The sequence below is a fragment of the Centropristis striata genome, chromosome 18, assembly GCF_030273125.1.
Source record: "Centropristis striata isolate RG_2023a ecotype Rhode Island chromosome 18, C.striata_1.0, whole genome shotgun sequence".
Lineage (NCBI taxonomy): Eukaryota > Metazoa > Chordata > Actinopteri > Perciformes > Serranidae > Centropristis > Centropristis striata.
The window spans coordinates 31,434,382-31,455,326 of NC_081534.1; the positions used below are offsets into that span (position 1 = coordinate 31,434,382).

At 37.7% G+C, this 20,945-nt stretch overlaps 1 protein-coding gene across 1 annotated transcript in view; it reads right to left on the reverse strand.

Moving 5' to 3' along the window:
- Positions 1–20,945, reverse strand: part of myt1la (myelin transcription factor 1-like, a) — a 119,774-nt gene that overhangs the window by 89,437 nt on the left and 9,392 nt on the right. The window contains exon 2 of the mRNA XM_059355761.1: positions 705–793. The gene's annotated coding sequence lies outside the window, so the exon portion shown is untranslated. The remainder of the gene's footprint in view (positions 1–704; positions 794–20,945) is intronic.

Genomic DNA, 20,945 nt, shown 5'->3' on the forward strand with positions numbered 1-20,945 from the left:
AAAATATACTGTAATATACAAGCCATCACTGAAAATTTAGCTTTTTTGTTTTTTGTAAAAATACGTTATCTCACTGTTAAATGTACTAAACACCATATCTCTAACAGAAATACACTGTAATATTTAATGGTGAAATCTTAATTTTTTTATGCAGCATTTATAAAGTATTTTCTTATCAATTATATGGCACAACAGCGTATCTTTTGACGGGAACACTCCATTTTTTAGGGTAAAATATGGAATAAAATGGCAATCTTAAACGTGAAATCAACAGTGGTAATATCATTTTACCGTAATATTAGAAAAAGTTGCACCATATTTATTACGGTAAAGTTCTGGAAACCACAGCTGCTGTTTTTTTACAGTGCAGAGACAAAGACATATTAATATAATCAGACAGTGAGTTAAATGTTCGCTACATCAGAACTTGTGTAGAAAAAGTGTTTCCCATTTAATGCATCAACTCTTATTTGACAAAGACACAAAATAGCACCTCAATCAGAACTTTTTGGAGGAGATGTAATTGAATTCTGCCGTTTCCATTAACTTTTCTACAGCTTTTCTGCAGGCTAGTAAGTACTTTTTTTGACCAAATATTGCAAAAAGATGGCAATGGCCAAAATGCCAAACCAATATGTGTCGTTTCAGTGGTTCTGTCCACTTCTTTTATACATATTTATGTGGTTGTGGTAGTGCACCTTTACCTGGTCAGAGCTCGGTGTGGCGCTGGTCCTGTAGCTGAAGAGTCTTTATACTAAACAGTATTTCAGAAGCCGTCTTCCAGAGTCATGATCTGCAAAAAAAAAAAAAAAACAGGATCTTGTCAGTACTCGGCTGCAGCTGTTTTTTCTCTTTAAGCCTTTATCGGGCGAAGAACTATATTTGGTAACTTCAGCGGATATACAAAACATCACAGACGGTGACACCATGATATCTGACCAATCAGTATGATAATAATAAAATAATATTATGTTTTTTATTTATTTATCTTAATAGACCTCGACCTCCAATGTAAAAATGAAAAATTTTGAAAAAAAAATCTGCAGGAAACAATCGTACAGAGTTATTCTTCAGTGAATTGTACCAGGAGAACTTGACTATGACGGCAAATTAGGGCATATTAATTATGAATAAAAATAAAAATACAAACAAATTTACTAGATTAAAGTGGCAAATCTGCGCGAAAAAAGTCAGATTTACTAGAAAAAAGTATAAAAAGCTACTTTTTTGCAACTAAAGTTGCAAATTTACTAGATTAAAGTGGCAAATCTACAGGAAAAAAAGTTGCAGATTTAAGAGACTTAAAGTGGCAAATCTGTGCGAAAAAAGTCGCAGATTTACGAGAAAAAAGTGGGAAAAAAAGCAACTTTTTTGCAACTAAAGTCGCAGATTTAAGAGATTTAAAGTGTCAAATCTGTGCGAATAAAGTTTCAGATTTACGAGAAAAAAGTGGGGGAAAAGCGACTTTTTTCTCCCAGATTCACCACTTTAAATCTCATAAATCTGCACATTTTTTTCTTGTAGATTTTGCCACTTTAATCTCTTTTTTCCTCCCCCGGGTCCGTATGTTTTTTTTACACATTCTGGCTGTATGTAATATCCTCCAATATTCTCTGGGGTTGAAATTTGGAATTTGCAAGTATTTCAAAGAGTGTCCTATTAAGATTTAAGTTTCCTTGAGCGAGACATTGAACCCTGAACCTTCTCACTTTCTCTATGGTTCAGCCTCCAAACATGTATTCCTCTTTTACATGCATAATTATAACATTATAAAGGTATTTCAACACTGAAGAGGCTCCTGCCGAATACCAGCAACATATTTTTACTGATATTTTAAAAATGTGACATTTCCTTCATTGAGTTTTTTTACCGTCTGAAGATTAGAAGAAGATTTCACTAACCTACAGCATCACATCTCATTCACTCAGTCAATTATGTGTTTTTTCTTTGGAGAGGTTTTACCGACTCGCTGCTGAAAAAAACATTTCAGTGACCTGCCACATACACGGCGAATAATAAGGCCAACAACCTGGTTCAACCAAGTCCTTTACAGCATTTATCTTCCTGCTGAAAGGACGAGCTGCTTCACAAGAGGAGACTTCTTCTGACTGCACCACTTATCATGGCAGAATATTATCCTAATCGTAAGTCATTTCTTTTTTATTATCATCTCACTAAGCAGAAACTACAGTTCATGTGAACATCTCAGCCTGTCGACTGAGTTTTATTCCAGTAATCTGCAACGCTGCAAACAATCCAAATGATATAAAGTCATGGAAAAACATTATTCGACCAACCTTTTTATTCAATGTCTTGTTTATTTTAACTCTATGGAGTTTTGGGCTGTTTTGTCCATGTTTGAATCCTTTTCATCCTGCCTGTGTAAACCACTTAAAACATGTTTAAATGCCATGTTGGCATATTTTTTCACCTATATGACCTGATAATAATAATTGATTTTTTATGACTTACTGGATCAACATTTAGAACCAAAAAGAAACAAAGAAAAACCAACATAAATGTGATCTTGTGATTGTGTGTGATCCTGTCATCAACTCTGGTTTTTATTTTAGTGGGACTCGATTTTATTTGTGTCTTGTGTGTTTAGCATAACAATTTGGGTCATTTTGTGTCTTTTTTTTGTCATTTTGTGTCTTTTTTTGGTCATTTTGTGTCTTTTTTTAGCCATTTTGTGTCTTTTTTTTTTTGCCATTTTGTGTCTTTGTATGTAATTTTTGTGTCTTTTTTGGTCATTTTGTGTGTATTTTAGTGATTTTGTGTCTTTTTAAGTCATTTTTGTCTTTTTTTTGGTCATTTTTTGGTCAATTTGTGTCTTTTTTGGTAATTTTGTCTTTTTTGTCATTTTTTGGTCAATTTGTGTCTTTTTTGGTAATTTTTGTCTTTTTTGTGTCTTTTTGGTCATTTTGTGTCTATTTTAGTTATTTTGTGTCTTTTTAAGTCATTTTGTGTCTTTCTTTAGATATTTTGTGTTTTTTTTAGTGTGTTTTTGGTCATTTTGTGTCTTTGTAAGCCATTTTATGTCTTTTTGGGTCATTTTGTGTAATTTTATGACTTTTTTGTTATTTTGTGTAATTTTGTGTCATTTTTTGTTATTTTGTGTCTTTTTTTGGTCATTTGTGTCCTTTTTGGTCGTTTTGTGTCTTTTTTTGGTCATTTTATGTCTTTTTTAGTCCTTTAGTCCAACATTAAATGTCATTTTGAATCTTTTTTTTTACGTCTGGATGTGATAAAGAAGTCATGCTTTGGCGCTTTTGGTGACTCCAGAGGGTTAATGCCTGACGCAAGGCTTGTACAAACGTTGAATTCTCCCAGCTTAAATATCAGCACAAAAGTGATTAACTCTGTGTTTCGGTGCATTTCAGTCGAAGCAGCATTTAGTCACAACTCACCACAAACCTGGAGCAAACTTTCATACGATACAAGACTTTCTCTGACTTCGACTACCTTTTTAAATCCACGTTTTACGTTCCCCGATGCCTCTGACTGAGTCATAAACGCTCATTCTTCTCCACTTTGCACTCACATTCTCCCCTTATATTCATACTGTGTTTTCAGCCTTTTCATTTCTCCTAAAAACCGTTTTAATTTGCATCTTAATGTTTAATGCCGTGTTCCTGTTGTAATGTTTTGAATGCATTATGAAAAAGCACTTTGGATTGTGTTTGCGTAGCCCCTTTCCCACCGGACACAGAAAAAAACCCACTCACACCCACTAACATCTGGCTTTTGTCTTTAGTGGGAAAGGTTACATTCGGCATTCATTTCAAATGACTCGGCGGTAGTCACGGATATTTATCTGCTGCAGCTTCTATCGGCCGTGATGGAAACATGACACACAGGTGCAGGGCTGGCTCTGGCCCATTTAGAGCCCTCGGCGAGATCCATTCGTGTTGAACAGTTCTACTTGCTGTTTCACGGAGGGTGGAACTCCCCATTTTTTTTTCTTATAATACAACTCTCTGTCTATATAATTATTAACTCTTAATAGGGCACTCATTGAAATACTTGCAATAATTCCAAAGTTCAACCCTAGAGAATATTGGAGGATATTACATACTGTCAGAATGTGTAAAAAAGACAGACCCGGGGGAGGGGGGTAATATTTAGAGGAAAAAGTTTCCAAGATTAAAGTGGCAAATCTACAAGAAAAAAATGTCCTGATTTATGAGATTTAAAGTGGTGAATCTGGGAGAAAAAAGTTGCTTTTTTCCACTTTTTTCTCGTAAATCTGCGACTTTTTTCACATAGATTTGCCACTTTAAATCTCTTAAATCTGCAACTTTTTCCTTGTAGATTTGCCACTTTAATCTAGTAAATTTGCAACTTTTTTCTCGAAATATTATTGTGACGTTTTGGATATACGCTGAAGTTACCAATTATAGTGCTTCGCCCAATAAAGGGTTAACTTACAAGTAAATTCTCAAAGAAGCACAGCTGGAGACTGTTAACAAAGTTAGAGACAAGAGAGGACAATGAAAGTGCAAACCATGCTAAAAATGTGGTTAACTGTGTTAAGCTAGCATTGCTTTATTTCAACCTAGCTAGCAAGCTAGCATTTTAAAAAAGATTGGGACTTCTCCTCCTCCTCCTCTTTTCTTCTCTTTCAATACTGAGCACCAGACAGCTTTGACGGCCGTTTCATCTTGTGAGATTTATCAAAACATAACGTGTCTGTCACGTGACTTGACCCGACCTCTGTGACAGCGATCTGACCGTCTAAAGGGGGGGCAAGGCAATGACCACATGTCACGTGATTCAGCACCACAAGTGAGAAAAATGTCATTGTTTATCTGTTTCTTTATTTATTTATTATATAAGATATATCAAAACATAACGTGTCTGTCACTTGACGTGACCTGACCTCTGTGACAGCGATCTGACCGTCCAAAGGGGGGCAAGGCAATGACCACACGTCACGTGACTCAGCACCATGAGTGTGAAAATGTCATTGTTTATCTGTTTCTTTATTTTGTTAATATTTATTATTTTCAAGACAGAACACGAAGTGAGGGCAACAATGGGCATCGAAAATTATTATAATTGTTTGGGTTTTTTTCTCCCTCGGGGGTGACTGGAGGCACCCCTCCGGCAGATGGCGCTCTAGGCGACCGCCTATGTTGCCTGTGCCTAGAGCCGGCCCTGCACAGGTGGACGAGCTAATTATGTCCCTTTTGGGTGTGATGCTGTGACGTCTGTTGAAACTCGGCCACAAATTCTACCCATCTAAGTCTCAGCAGGGCATGAACATCGATCAGAATTGGTCGGCACCAGGTTTGAAAGAAAGAAGTAAAAAGATGTGAAGAAAAATAAGTAACCATCCTTAAAAATGTCATGCCCTCCATGCTGCAGGAAAAAAAACAGAAAGGCATACTGAAAGGAGTCTCTTGCCTATTTTAACCAGGTTTTTTTGTGATTAATGATATGTATGAGATGCTCTTCAAGCAAAACTACCTTACCTAAAAAACATCCAATCATAGAGCACTGATGGTGGGATAGTGGGGTAATTTTGGATGAATTTGACAACTACAAGATAGAGTTTTGATCCCAAATGTGATGACGAAGTGCTCTGAAATGATTAATTCTCCTGACTGGCTTCTACTCTGAAGCAATAGCAGCTGAGTCTCTTTTTGAGACTGTTTTTGAGAAAGCATGTTTTTTCTGCAATGGTGATTGTGGTCTCCAAAGTCATACCCCACATTAAACTAAGTGTACATTCGTAAATAGTTCCTCATAATGCCACTCTAATGCAAACTGGACTTATCTGAATTCGGAGCACTGTTGGAATAAAGCATTTGTTATTCAGAGCACCACACTCTCAGCATTTTTGGGCTCTCCATCTGAGGAGACGGAGCCAAAAAGTGCAGTGATTAGGCATTTGTCATTTGAATAGAAATAGAAACAACAGCCCTCTCTTTCTAGTGTAGAGTGTCTGATTGGAATCACAAACACACCCAAAATATGTGTAGATAATAAATAATAATAAATAAGTGTTTTATTTATTATAATTTAAGTATTTTCAGTATTGTAAAGTTATCTCCTATGTTTCTATGCTTCAGGAGGTTTGTTTTTGTAAAATCACAGCGTTCAAAGTTGCTCCTTCTCCTCGTCCTAACCAAGAGGTGATACAAGCTGACGTGGCCGAGCGAGCTAGGGAGTTTTTAAAGCGAGGGAACAGCACTGATAAGAACAAAGCCGTGAAACAGAGGAAGAAAATGTTGTTTTCTGATTGTTCCTGATTGGTTATGCCTAAAGCACAAATTTAAAAAAAAAACTGGAAAAAGTGCTGCATTGTCTGATTTTTGTGAATGAAAGAGAAAATACAGACAGAGGTTAGGGCACAAACTCACCCAAAAAATAGATAATTTGAGTATTTTATTCATTATAATTTAAGTATTTAAATATTTTTAGAATTGTAAAGTTATGTCCTTTGTTAGTCAGTTGGTTTTGTTGTAAAATCACAGCGTTCAAAGTTGCCCTCCTTCACCTCGTCCTAACCAAGAGGAGAGACGAGCAGCCGTGGCCGAGCGAGTTAGGGAGTTAATGAAGAGAGGGAGCAGCACTGATAAGAACAGCCGTGAAACAGAAGTAAAAAATGTTTTTTTCTGATTGTTTTTGATTGGTTATGCCTAAGGCACACACAAAAAAACTGGAAAAAGTGCTGCATCTGCTGTGTTGTTGTTACCGGAAGAAGTGGAGATGTTATTTAATGTAATTTTGTGTCTTTTTTTGGTAATTTTGTGGGTTTTTTTGGTAAATTTGTGTCTTTTTCTAATGATTTTGTGTCTTTTTTTGGTCATTGTGTGTCTTTTTTAAGTAATTTAGTGTTTATTCAGTCATTTTGTGTCTCTTTTTTTTGGTTATTTTTGTCTTTTGTTAGAAATTTTTTGTCTTTTTCCGGTCATTTTGATACTGCCTCCAGCAGCCCCCAGGTAATTTGAGTTTGAGACCCCTGATTTAAAGGGAATACTTTGATATGAGTGTATACTTTGTTTTTTGGGATAATCCTGCATATTATATCATTACGGATATATATCTATCTAAATGTAGATTACTAAATGTCTACAGCTGTGTCTGAAACCATTCTCTTGCCCACTCACTCAATTTCCTGTAAGTTTGCAGTAAATTGAGACTTTAATCATCGTCATTTCGACCACTGCAAAGCTAATATATATCAGAAAAAGCTTCTTTTAAAAAAAACAACCTAACCTTAATAAATAAATAAAACTACTGCATTTCTTCTTTCTTTTCCACAATGTAAAATAACAGAACCCTCCTGAGATCTTGCTGCGAGTGTTTCGTTGCAAACAGCAACATGAAAGCGAGCAGGACAACAGTGAAACAACAGCAGCAGCCTGGTGATGAAGACGTGAACACCGCCGCTCTGCGTGCTTCTCTCTGCTCAGCTGCAGTGCAGCTCGGGGGGGTGTGCAGCGTTAATATAAATGTAAATTCTGGACAGCCTCGCCTGAACTCTCAGCCTACTCCCATTATGTTGCCACGGCGTTCCGAGGCCGGGTGCATCTGAGGCCGCCACTCCACTGAGCGTGCTCCAACGCAACTTACATCAAACATAGTCTTCCCTCCCTCCGCTGTGAAGAGCTCAGCCGAAAGAGGGAAAAAAATCCTCCACCTCCCTGGAAACTATACGACTGAGTGGGCTGCACATTTAATGGTAGTGTGTGTGTGTGTGTGTGTGTGTGTGTGTGTGTGCGTGCGTGCTGCAGTGTGTGCATGCATGTAGGCTACATGTGTATTTGCGTATGTGTGTGTGTGTGTGTGTGTGTGTGTGTGTGTGTGTGTGCACGCATGTAGGCTACACGTGTATGTGTGTGCGCACGCATGTAGGCTACATGTGTATGTGTGTGTGTGTGTGTGTGTGCACAAACCTGGCAGTGTGTACTTGTGTCAGCATGAATGTGTGTCCATAGGCTGTGTCCTTGTTCTGCCTCTGCATGTGTCTGTGTGTGTGTGCATTCATGTATTACTATCGTTGTGAGGACCAATGTACGTATTTTAGACCTTCAGAGTGAGGACATTTTGAATTGTAAGGACATGTATGGAAAATGAGGACTTATTTGCAAAATGAGGACATTTTTGGAGAGTGAGGATCTTTTTGGGAAGAAGGGATGAATTTGGAAAGTGGGAACGTATGTGGGGAGTCGGGACATTATGTTCGCTTTTCAGTGACGGTCCTCAAAAATGCAAAAGTCCCATCTACACGTCTATGTGTAATAATGTACAATATTACTAATTTATCAGATTTATGCTCCATGGGAGGTATTGTGCAGAAGTTTTTTTTTAATTTATTGTGGTGTAATGGAAGAATAACCTGCATTATTGAAGTGAAAACTAAAAGAACAAGCTTGAGGAGTCAGTGTGTGTGTGTGTGTGTGTGTGTGTGTGTGTGTGTGTGTGTGTGTGTGCGTGTGTGTGTGTGTGTGTGTGTGTGTGTCACTGTGTCCTATATGGCTGGGTTGGCGCTGTGTGAAGAGGAGCTTCCTGCTGTTTAGTATTCAGTCCGACACTCTGCCTGTCTGGTACAATATGATGCAGAGCTCCCTATACTGAGACACACACACACACACACAAAGACACACACATCAATATAAAAGCATGTACACACACACACACACACATGCACGCACACACACATACACACAGAGACAGACATGTAGACTAACAGAACTGCACAGAGCTTCACCCACTTTGCCATAGAAGTATAGTACACTCTGTACCTGTGTGTTTTTTCTCTCTGTACCGCCTCCTGGTGGCTGCAGCGCCCCCTATAGGCCAACACCTCACATTGCAGGAACAATTCATTATTTTATTGCTCTAATTGATCCTTTAATCACCACATAATCTGCTTGGAAGACGTGTTAACGTGCCATGGTGTGTGTTTTCTATATAAAGACATCTCGGAGTGTTGTAACGTGTAACTTTCTCCTGCGTGTTCGCTGCTAATTAGGTTTAAAGCGTCATTGTTGTTGCTGTGGTTACCTGCGTCTAAATATAACCTGAGTGCTAATTGAGAACAGCAGCACATGTACTATATGTCAATACGTGCCTGAAAGATGTTTTAGCAGATATCTGCCAGCCATTGAGAAACAAGTATTTTCACCCGCTCGGTCTATCTTCTTGTATTAAATTCAGAATAGATAAATTGTTCAATAAAAATTGGAGTAAAAATCTATTTTGTAGTCTGAAATATGATGTTAGCAACAGGTGTGTTTTCATGCACCCGTTTTTTATGTGCCCCTTCAATTTCAATTGGTGCTTTAATATATAAATATATTATATAACATATATACGTTTTAAGAAGTGTTTGAAATACTGTAAAAAAAAAAAAAAAACTTTTTATGGTTGGGGGAGGTGGAAAAGTTGTTCTTTCGCTACAGCAAAATGTGACAAAGAGTAATAGAAATGATGACGTACATGAGGCATGCAGTGTTTGTTTTGTTTTTTTAAATGGAGCAATAGTGGAAAGTAAATTTACTCAAGTACTGTATTTAAATACAATTTTTAGGTATGTGCACTTTACTTGAGTATATCTATTTTATGTAACTTTATACTTCTACTTCCCTACATTTAGCTGCAAGCTTTAGTTATTTTTCATGTCGAGATTAGAGAATTTAACCTCTTAACAGGATATTAAGTAGTTAAAATGAACCCCCGCCTTGAGAAAATTAAAATGCTGCTTCCATAAATCTATCAGTACGAATAATCGAATAATATCTTTAAATATATAAAGCAATCTGAGTGGGTCCATTCTGCAAGTACGAGTACTTTTACTTTTCATACTTTAAGCACATTTTCTGATACTTTTTGTACTTTTTTGAATGCAGGATTTTTACTTGTAGTGGAGTAATTTCACAGTGTGGTATTAGTACTTTTACTGAAGTAAGGGATCTGGATACTTCTTCCACCACATCCTGACCTTGCGCATATTTTTTCTAATGTCTTTTTTACTATTTTTTATCTTTAATATTTGTATTTTTTTTGTACGAGAGCAAGCAAACCAGAATCAAATTCCTAGTATGTGCACACGTACCTGGCCAATAAAGATGATTGTGATTCTGAACAATACAAGTTAATAATCAAGTTAATGCTAACTCAAGGTGCATCTCAAGAGATCCTGTCAGTTTTCTTCCTGGGAAAAATAGTGTCAGTGGCGAAGAATGAGGTGGATGGAGCGTAGGCTGCATTAGTTGCTAATTCTTGTCTAATTTGTGATCTAAAAACAGAACGGGAGCAGAGAAAGAGTATTTCCATCCACCTTTCTACCTTGTTTTTCATTGTTCCTAAGTACAACTTCTTTTGTTTTTTATCACGGCATCTTGTTGCACTCTCTTCTTCTGCAGTAGTATTTTGGACAGAAGAATTGGTGCCATTTACAGCTTATATCTATTGGATGGAAAAAAGCATTCATCTGCATTGTCTTTTGCCTATTTTTCTCAATAAATTCAGAATATAATTTCTTTTTTTATTATAGTGGTGCATCCAGTAACAATCGGGTGCACTATCCGAGTGAACATCAAATATATGTACTATAATATATAATATGAATAAAACACTGACTTATGTGCACACACCGTGACGCACTTCACACATGCATGCACATTTTGCCTGCATATGCACACTTATGTATTCTGATGCTAATGCTTTAAATATGATCTACTTTGAATGTACTTTTAGCTCAGAGTTGCAGAGTTGGGGAGGGAAACCTCCTAATGTAGAGCATGTGGTTACTGAGACCGAGCTCAGAGAGTTTTATATGAATTAAAAATGAAAGTGACTTCATGGTGCAGAGATTTGAGGATCCTGCTTCCTGTTCGGAGCAGCTTGTTAAGTAGTTAGATGATTTGCAGGAGAAAAGACAATCGAACTGTCCATTAAAACTGGACAGAGTTTTATATGACAATACATCGATATGAAGGAAGAGCTGCAGGATCTCTTGGCAAAAGCTGTTAAAAGGTGCTTAAAAATGCAACTGTTTAAAGAGTCGTTACACAGTTTTACAAGTGTTTGTTCAGGTTGGTCTATAAAGTAATTCCCAGCCAATTATCAGATCAGATTTTAAAAAATGACCCAACAACTTGAAGATGCTTATTATAATCTGATGACAAAAAAAGAGGAAGATGTTTATTTAACAGTTAATATTGACTAAAACCAAAAAGAAACGGTTTGAAAAGGTTTGTATGATTTTTTTAGGAAAACGTATGAAACACGGTTCTTATGATATCCTTCAAAATAAAGATCCCTGTTTCAAATACTTTGGTAACGTTGCAGAACGACTTAATTTCAGGGAAAAAAACAACAGGATTAGGCTTAAATAAAAGGTTTAAGAGAACTTCTGGACGCAGAACTACTTAATTTCAGAACTACTTAATTTCCGAGGAGATTTGGCCGGGTCGCGGGGGCAGCACTGCGTTTTATATGACAATACATCGATATGTAGGAAGGGCTGCAGAATCTCTTGGCAAAAGTTGTTAAAAGGTGCTTAAAATGCAACTATTTAAAGTGTCGTTACACAGTTTTACAAGTGTTTGTTCAGGTTGGTCTATAAAGTAATTCCCAGCCAATTATCAGATCAGATTTTAAAAAATTGATCCAACAATCTGAAGATGCTTGTTATAATCTGATGACAAAAAAAGACTAAGATGTTTATTTAACCGTTAATATTGACTAAAACCAAAAAGAAACGGTTTGTATGATTTTTTAGGCAAACGTATAAAACAATGTTCTTATTATATCCTTCAAAATAAAGGTCTCTGTTTCAAAAACTTTGGTAACGTTACAGAACTACTTAATTTCCTGCTTTCTGTTCGGAGCAGCTTGTTAAGTAGTTAGATGATTTGCAGGAGGAAAGGCAATCAAGTTGTCCATTAAAACTGGACGGAGTTCATTCACCCAGGCCGGGTCGCGGGGGCAGCACAGAGTTTTATATGACGATACATCGATATGAAGGAAGGGCTGCAGGATCTCTTGGCAAAAGCTGTTAAAAGGTGCTTAAAAATGCAACTGCTTAAAGTGTCGTTACACAGGTTTACAAGTCTTTGTTCAGGTTGGTCTATAAAGTAATTCCCAGCCAATTATCAGATCAGATTTTTTTTAAATGGCCGAAACAACCTGAAGAGTCTTCACACTGTTAAAAACGCTCGTTAGTCACATGTCACAACTCGAAGTAAAAATGTTCCAGTTTCAGACCTGCAGAGCCTGCGACACACACACGAACACGCACAAACACTCACAGGCAAATGTTTGTGAGCCCAAACAAAGCACACACACACACACAAACACACACACACACACACACAGCAGCCAGGTGAGGTGTGTGTTTGCGGCGGAGCCCGACAGCAGCTCAGTGTTTTATTACAGCAGAGCACTTTTATCAAACCCAACAAACAGAAACACCTGGTGTGTGATGTGACGCTGCAGTGCACAAACCAAACAACACAACCGAACAGAGAGAGAGAGAGAGAGAGAAAAAAAGAGAGAGAAAGAGAGAGAGAAAAGAGAGAGAGAGAAAAAGAGAGAGAGAGAGAGAGAGAGAGAGAGAGAGAGGCGCAGTGCTGCTTCAGGTCTGTTCTTCTAAAATATTATGTTTTTGGGGGGTTTTTTAACTCGAAATCTATCCAAAATAGCTCATTTTCCGTTATTTTTAGTGTATTTTTTGGACATTTTTGCACATCTATTTTCTGGAAATAGATGGATAAATGAGTTTTTTAGGCCTCAAAATGTAAAATAACTTAATGTTTTTTTGTTTTTTTATCTTGATATCTATTCACAATAACTATTTTTTTTGTTATTTTTAGTGTCTTTTTCTACATTTTTGCCATTCTATTTTCTGGAAATGAATGTATACATGTTGCATGATTCATTTTTTGTGTTAGGTCCATGCATTTATTGTGTGTTTAATTTGGAAAATGGAAAAAATAAACACATTTTTAATCAATTTTTATCCATCTATTTTCTGGAAATAGATGGATAAATGAGTCTGCACTACACATAAACTCCATAGAGTCATTTTCTGTGTTTGTGAACTATAGTTCATGTATTTATTGTCTGTTTCATCTTTCAAATGGAGCAATTGATCAAGTTTTTTAGGCCTCAAAATGTAAAATAACTTCATGTTTTCTTGTGTTTTATTACTCAAATCTATCCAGAATCATTGTTATTAATTGTTATTTTTAGTCTTTCTATTCATTTCTGCCATTATTTTCTCGAACAGAGAGAGAGAGAGAGAAAAAAGAGAGAGAGAGAGGTGCAGTGCTGCTTCAGGTCTGTTCTTCTGTCTGTCGGTTCATTAAAAGTACGTTAATGTTCCCACATTTTCACCTACAGGCTCCAGAACGACCACGACTGGTCGGCTCGTCCTTGATTCTGCTCCAAACTTAAATAGTTTACCCAATATTGCAGTCAAAACCATAAAAATCCTGATCAAAAGAAGTTTTCTTTCATTCTGTCTGAGTAATAAATATGTTACAGAGACGAGACGGTGACGAGGCGGCACAGACGTCATTAAGCAGAAACCGTGACGACATCAGCATGAAATATGGATGAGCTCTTGTAGCTGAGAATCTGTGAACTTTTTCTGAATGATGAGGATAAATCGCTCCGCAGCCTGTCAGCACCGCAAACTTTATATACTCCTTAAATCAATACCACAAGACTTTCAAACTTTCTGCTTTCTGACTGTTTTTCACCAGATAACTGTTAGATCAAATAGGTGAAATAAGTTTGACTAAAATGAGAAAATTAGAGGTTTTTGACAAGAGTAGATGGACTGAAATGTTTAATTATAATCTGATGATGAAAAAAGACGAAATGTCAGCAGATTATAGTGACTAAAACAGAAACATACAGAATCATACAAATTAAAGAGTTTGGATATTTTTTCAAGGGAAACGTCTGCAACACAGTTCTAATATATCCTTCAAAATAAAGGTCCCTGTTTCAAATACATCAGTAACATTACAAAACTATTTAACTTCCGGGGAAAACAACACTTCTTTAGGAAGAAAAAAAGACAGGAACAGGATTAGGCTTAAATTAAAGGTTTAACAGAGCTTCTGGGAGAGAGGATCCGCCCAAGATCTGCCAAACTTCACCAGTTAGCGGCTCAGAAAGTAACTTCCCGGGTCGGAACTTTCTGAGCCGCTACTGACTAGTCGACGCTGATTGGTCGACGCTAAACGACTTCACTCATGCGTTATTCATTGTCAGACTGGTGAAAACTGGACTCTGAGGGGTTAACATCTCCTGCTCTGACTGCTGCTGGGAGAGACTGCTGCAGGAGGACTGGGCCGCTTGTGAGTGCTTTGGGACGGCGCCTGCTACTTGTTAAGAGGAGTAGGAACGAGTCTCCAAAAGTCTCCAATAACACCAGAAAACTTTTTTGAAAAAGAGTCCCTAGAGGGGTCTGAATAGTCGCTAAGTTGGTGACACTGCTTGCCACGTCGTTCGAGCCAAAACACTCAGACTTAAACAACTGGAAGAGCTTGGCTACATATATACTATTTAAAATTATAAGGACATATGATACGGGATAACACTAAATAAAAACAAAATTTCTGACAAAACTAACACTCCTGTGCAAACATCTATGTCCCCCGGAGGTTAAATGCTAATTACTTTGTAGAGTTTTTATTAAAGCGCCACCTGCAGGTCAAAAACTCTCAAATATCCAGTGAAAAATCTAAAAATAATTGCTTTATAGATTTGCAACAAATTTGATCCAAATATTTATGATTCTCTAATGATGAACTGATGCATTTAATCCCCTGTGACGGACTGATGATCAAACGGTTCTGCAGCACAGTTTGTACAGTTGGTGGCCTCAACACACACACACACACACACACACACACACACAGATAATTCCTCCCAATTTATGCCTGAAATTCTTCCTAAATGTTACAACAAACACACACAAACATGCACACAAACATGTAAGCACGCGCACACACACACACACACACACACACACACATACACACATGCATGCACAAACACACACACATACACACATGCATGCCCAAACACACACACACACACACAAACATGCACACAAACACGCACGCACACACATGCACACACACACATACACAAATGCATGCACAAACACACACACAAACATGCACACAAACACACACACAAACACGCACACACACACACACACACATGCATGCACAAACACACACACATACACACATGCATGCCCAAACACACACACACACACACAAACATGCACACAAACACGCACGCACACACATGCACACACACACATACACAAATGCATGCACAAACACACACACAAACATGCACACAAACACACACACAAACACGCACACACACACACACACACACACACAGATAAAGCAGCAGCAGCAGCAGCTCCGCCTGGTGCGAAGGCCTCCGACTCCCTCCTGTACATCAGCCCCACTCCTGGTTTCCATGGAGACTGGACTGATCGGGTGATTAGCCGCGTCAATTAACCTCTGACCAATCACAGAGAGCGGCGAGCGGCAGCAGCTGACTGTGATCTGCAGATACGATCGCAGCTGAAGCCCGACGCCCCGACGCTGCATGCTCAACAACAGCGGAGCATATGGGAGTTCTGCATTAGCATCGACAATTACATTCCTGCACTCGCTGCTCAGACAAACCCACCGAGGCCTTTCTGTTTATGCATATACTGTGTGTTTAATGTGGGAAAATGGAAAATGGAAATATTAATTAAGCTTTTAGGGCTTTTTAGGGCTCAAAAATGTAAAATAAGTTAATGTTTTCTTGTTATTTATCGTGAAATCTATCGAAAATTACTCTTTTCTGTTATTTTTAGTGGCTTTTTTTTTTATATTTCTGACATTATACATTCTGAAAATGGATGTATACATTTGGCATGATTTTTTTGTGTTAGTGTGCTTTAAAAGCACTGTGGTCCATGCATTTATTGTGTGTTTAATCTGGAAAAATAATCATGTTTTTGAGCATCAAAAGTGTAAAATAACTTAATGTTTTTTTGTTTTTTATCTTGAAATCTATCCACAATAACTATTTTTTTTGTTATTTTTAGTGTCTTTTTCTACATTTTTGCCATTCTATTTTCTGGAAATGAATGTATACATGTTGCATGATTCATTTTTTGTGTTAGTGTGCTTTAAAGCACTATGGTTAATGTATTTATTGTGTGTTTAATTTGAAAAATGGAAAAAAAATAAACCATTTAAAGTTTCTAAGTTTCTGTTTAATCTTGAAAATGGAAAATGGCAAAAAAAAAAAAAAAATACATTTTTAGGCCTCAAAAATGTAAAATAACTGACATTTTTTAATTTAAAAATTTTCTATGGTCCATGTTTTTATTGTCTGTTTAATCAGAATTAAAGAAAGCGGAAATATAAAGGTATAAAATTGTTTTTTGGGCCACACAAATGGAAATAACTCAATGTTTTCTTGTTTTTGTATCTTGAAATCTATCAAAAATAACCTTTATCTGTTATTTTTTGTGTCTTTTTGGACATTTTTGCTGTTCTATTTTCTGTAAATGGATAGATGCACATTAAAATAAACCCCTGTGCAGGTTTACTGTGTATAATAAAGCTCCATGTTGTCTCTGTAACTGCAGGAGCTGGTCTGTGGTGTCATGTCAGCACTTCACTAGAGATAAAGTCGGCTCCAGCCCTGAGACGATCTCCTGTCAGACAGTATTCACCTCCTAACATCCTCTCTGAGCGGCGGCTCCATGTTTAACGTCTGCAGGCTGCAGTTTGTTTTACATCTGATGTGGCGTTTCATGGTCACCTCGTCTGAAGCTCTCTCAACTCACTAAACACTTTGCTTTTCTACAGATTCTCTCTTAATGAGGTCGGCGTCCCGAGGAGGAAACATCTCCTGTAATAAGCTGAGAGCCCGCCCCCCCCCCCCCCCCCCCCCCCTCATCACTCAGCCGATCTGTGATTGACAGGTCGGCGGGTGGACGTGGTCAGTGAGTGAAGCTTTAATGATCCGTAACAAGCAGACGAGGCAGGTCGTCAGTGGCAACACACATCCTCAATCGTTACTGCTGCAAGATTAGTGTGTGTGTGTGTGTGTGTGTGTGTGTGTGTGTTTGTGCATATATTGTGTGTTTAATTTGGGAAATAGAAAACGGAAACATTAATTAAGTTGATAGGCCTTAAACATGTAAAATAACTTTGTTTATTTGTTTTTTATTACTCAAATCTATCCACAATAACCTATTTTTTATCCTATTTTGTCTGTAAATGGATGGGTACATGTGTATCTGTAGAATAAGTCACATTCATAAGTCAACATACCTGATCTGTTTCAAAATAAAAGCACTGTGGCATATTTGTTGAGAAAACCCAATCATTTGATAACACAAAGCTTTTATTCTGAAATTTTTTGCAGGGCCATGTTGGCTTCATAATTTAGTCGAGTCTCATCTTTTGATTTATCATTTAACTGAAGAAATTAAAAGGTACGTTCTATTATTTATGGATATTATCAAAGGCAGAATCAGTGAAGATGTGAGGAAGCAGCACAGCAGCAGGAACGCTGTCAGTGTGGACATCGCTCCGGTACGAGGAGGAGTTATTACCACGGCAACTAGAGGGCGGTGCTGACTACAAACATAAATATTTGTCGTAATAAGTTGCTGCACATACAGAACGATAACCAACGTCAGAAAACCTTCAGATCAGATGTTACTCTCAGTTTGAGGAGGTCAAAGGTCGCAAGTCAGACGGAGCAAATTAAAAAAGTTTTTTATTAATGGCAGCTCTAAAACATCTGCCATTCACATTCAGGACTGCACACACACACTCACACACACACACACACACACACACACACTTCATGGAGAACAGGATCGACCCACGATGAATCATTAAAAATGTGTGTGTATGTGTGTGTGGCTTTTACACTATGAGTCATTCGGAGCTCCAGAATAGAAAATAGAAAAAGCGGGTGCCTTGTGCTGTGTGTGTGTGTGTGTGTGTGTGTGTGTGTGTGTGTGTGTGTGTGTGTGTCCTGACCTCCATTGATTAGAATGAGTTAATCAGATTGATGCGTGTCTTGGCAGCAGCTCAGATTTAATAAACCGCAGACAGACAGACAGACAGACAGAAATAGAGACAGAAAGAGGGACAGACAGAGAGATATGCAGACAGTGAGACAGTGAGACAGACAGACAGACAGACAGACAGACAGACGTCAGTGACACAGAGAGACAGACAGACAGAGGGACAGACAGAAAGAGGGACAGACAGATAGTGAGATAGACAGAAATAGAGACAGAAAGAGAGAGAAAGAGGGACAGACAGAGAGATATGCAGACAATGAGACAGACAGACAGACGTCAGTGACACAGAGAGACAGACAGACAGAGGGACAGACAGAAAGAGGGACAGACAGATAGTGAGATAGACAGAAATAGAGACAGAAAGAGACAGAAAGAGGGACAGACAGAGAGATATGCAGACAGTGAGACAGTGAGACAGACAGACAGACAGACAGACAGACAGACGTCAGTGACACAGAGAGACAGACAGACAGAGGGAGAGACAGAAAGAGGGACAGACAAACAGACAGACAGACAGAAAGAGGGACAGACAGATAGTGAGATAGACAGAAATAGAGACAGAAAGATAGACAGGAAGAGGGACAGACAGACAGACAGACAGACAGACAGGTCTCAGTGAGACGCCTCACAACGTAAACTAACATCCGTCTAACTCGTCGTCTCTCGTGTCCTGATGAATTCTTGGACTTTTGTCTCCTGAAACAGTTTTAGTCCTCAGAACGAGGTTTGACACGTCTTTTATCACAGATTAACAGCACTCACTCCTCGCCCTTCTGTATGAATTTCCATTCTGCTGCTGATTTATTGTGTGAATATGTTGTTGTTGTTGTTGTTGTTGTTGTTGTCTTTCTGTATTCTGTGTTCATGTGAACTTTGGCTGCAAAACAAAATTCCCCTCACGGGACAAATGAAGATAACCTTGAACCTTGGAGTTATTTTTCTCTTTCTCTATTGTTCTGGCAGATTTGAGCTCTGAATTGGTCGCCAATCGCCTGGAAACCAAACCAGACAACTAGACAGATCTACCGAGCACATTCCTATTTGCTTTGGTAGGTGAGACTGGAAACTCAAATCAAACTGTGAAACCAGGCACATGATCAAATATGAATCAAGATTCTGTTACTGTGTTGCATTTTTGTCTTCTCAAATATTTTCAGAAACATATTTTATTAACTGTTTAGCTCAAAGTTTGTCATCTGGCCGCCTGTACTAATATCATTTAATATGTGCAATAAACAGTCATGGAAAAAAAAATTAGACCACCCTTGTTTTCTTCAATTTCTTGTTCATTTTAATGCCTGGTACAACTAAAGGTACATTTGTTTGGATAAATATAATGATAACAACAAAAATAGTTCATAAGAGTTGATATCTAGACATTTTCCATGTTTTTCTTGATAAAAACCAAAATCATTATCGATGAAACCATGAAAATGTCTAGATATCAGCTCCTAAATTAAACCATTACGAACTATTTTTGTTGTTATCATTATATTTGTCCAAACAAATGTACCTTTAGTTGTACCAGGCATTAAAATGAACAAGAAAATGAAGAAAACAAGGGTGGTTTAATACTTTTCTCCATGACTGTACTTACTGCCTTATCCATATTTTTTATTAATTACAACCTCAGCCAAACTTGTTCTGTCCTCAGTGTTTTATTCTTGTTTTATCTGTTTAACGTTGTTTATCCCTAATATACCTTTAGTTGTGGAGCTCCCAATTTCATTGTATAGGTGTCTGTACAAGGACAATAAAGGCTATCTTATCTTATCTTATCTTATCTTATCTTATCTTATCTTATATTGTCCTATATTGTGATTGTTTTTGTAACTTTGGAGCAATCTGGAACCAGAATTTCCTTCGGGATTAAAAAGTTCTATCTTATCTTATCTTATCTTAACTTCCAGACAAACTGGTGCAGTGCCCGTAGGAAGTATGTATTTGTTAGCATGCTAATGGTGAGATAGCACATTACGCAGTAAGCTGCACTACACTAATACACAGTACATTAACATGAACCCAATTAGCTGATATTCTATATTGCATGTAAGTATCTCATATCAAATGATTATGGGCATTTTGCTAAGCAACATGAATGTCATCCCTGAATTACATAGTAATGCAACATTAGAAGGGAATGAAGCTAAATCTCCGCTTAGCATGCTAATCGCTAATAACAGAATTTGCACATTACATGCAGACCACTGCAACATCTGCAACTCCATAAAACACTTACTTTTCATAAGGTACCACACCATCCAACACATATACATTGAACATTGATATTCACTGGAAACTATTAGAATATTATTATTAAATGGAACCTTGTAGCCACTTTAAAACTCCTAAAGATAGGTAGGCTAAATAGACTTACAGATGAGATGAGTCAGGGTGGAAATCCAGAGTGAATTGTGTTACTGACCAGGTGTAGGCCTATCACACAATGGGGCGGAGCTCCCATAAAAGGGGGCGGAGCTCCACTAAAAGGCGTCCAATCGGAAACAGTGCAATGCTGCAACATGTCCTACGTAAATAATGATATTTGGGAAAAATAATTTAAAAAATCTTCAAAATTGAGGATGCAAACCTTCATGCCATGCGCAAGCCACACATAGACACACACACACAAACACACACACACACACACACACACACACACGCTTCTTGTTTTATAGATAGATAAGCATTTGCAGTTGTTGGATGTGCAGTTTGCAATGTTGGAAGAACCATTTCGATCATTTACTCAAGTAAAAGTATCACTACAGCGATTAAAAAAATACTCCATTACAAGAAAAAGACCTTAAATATAAGCAGACGAGTATCAAACTCTTTACTTTGG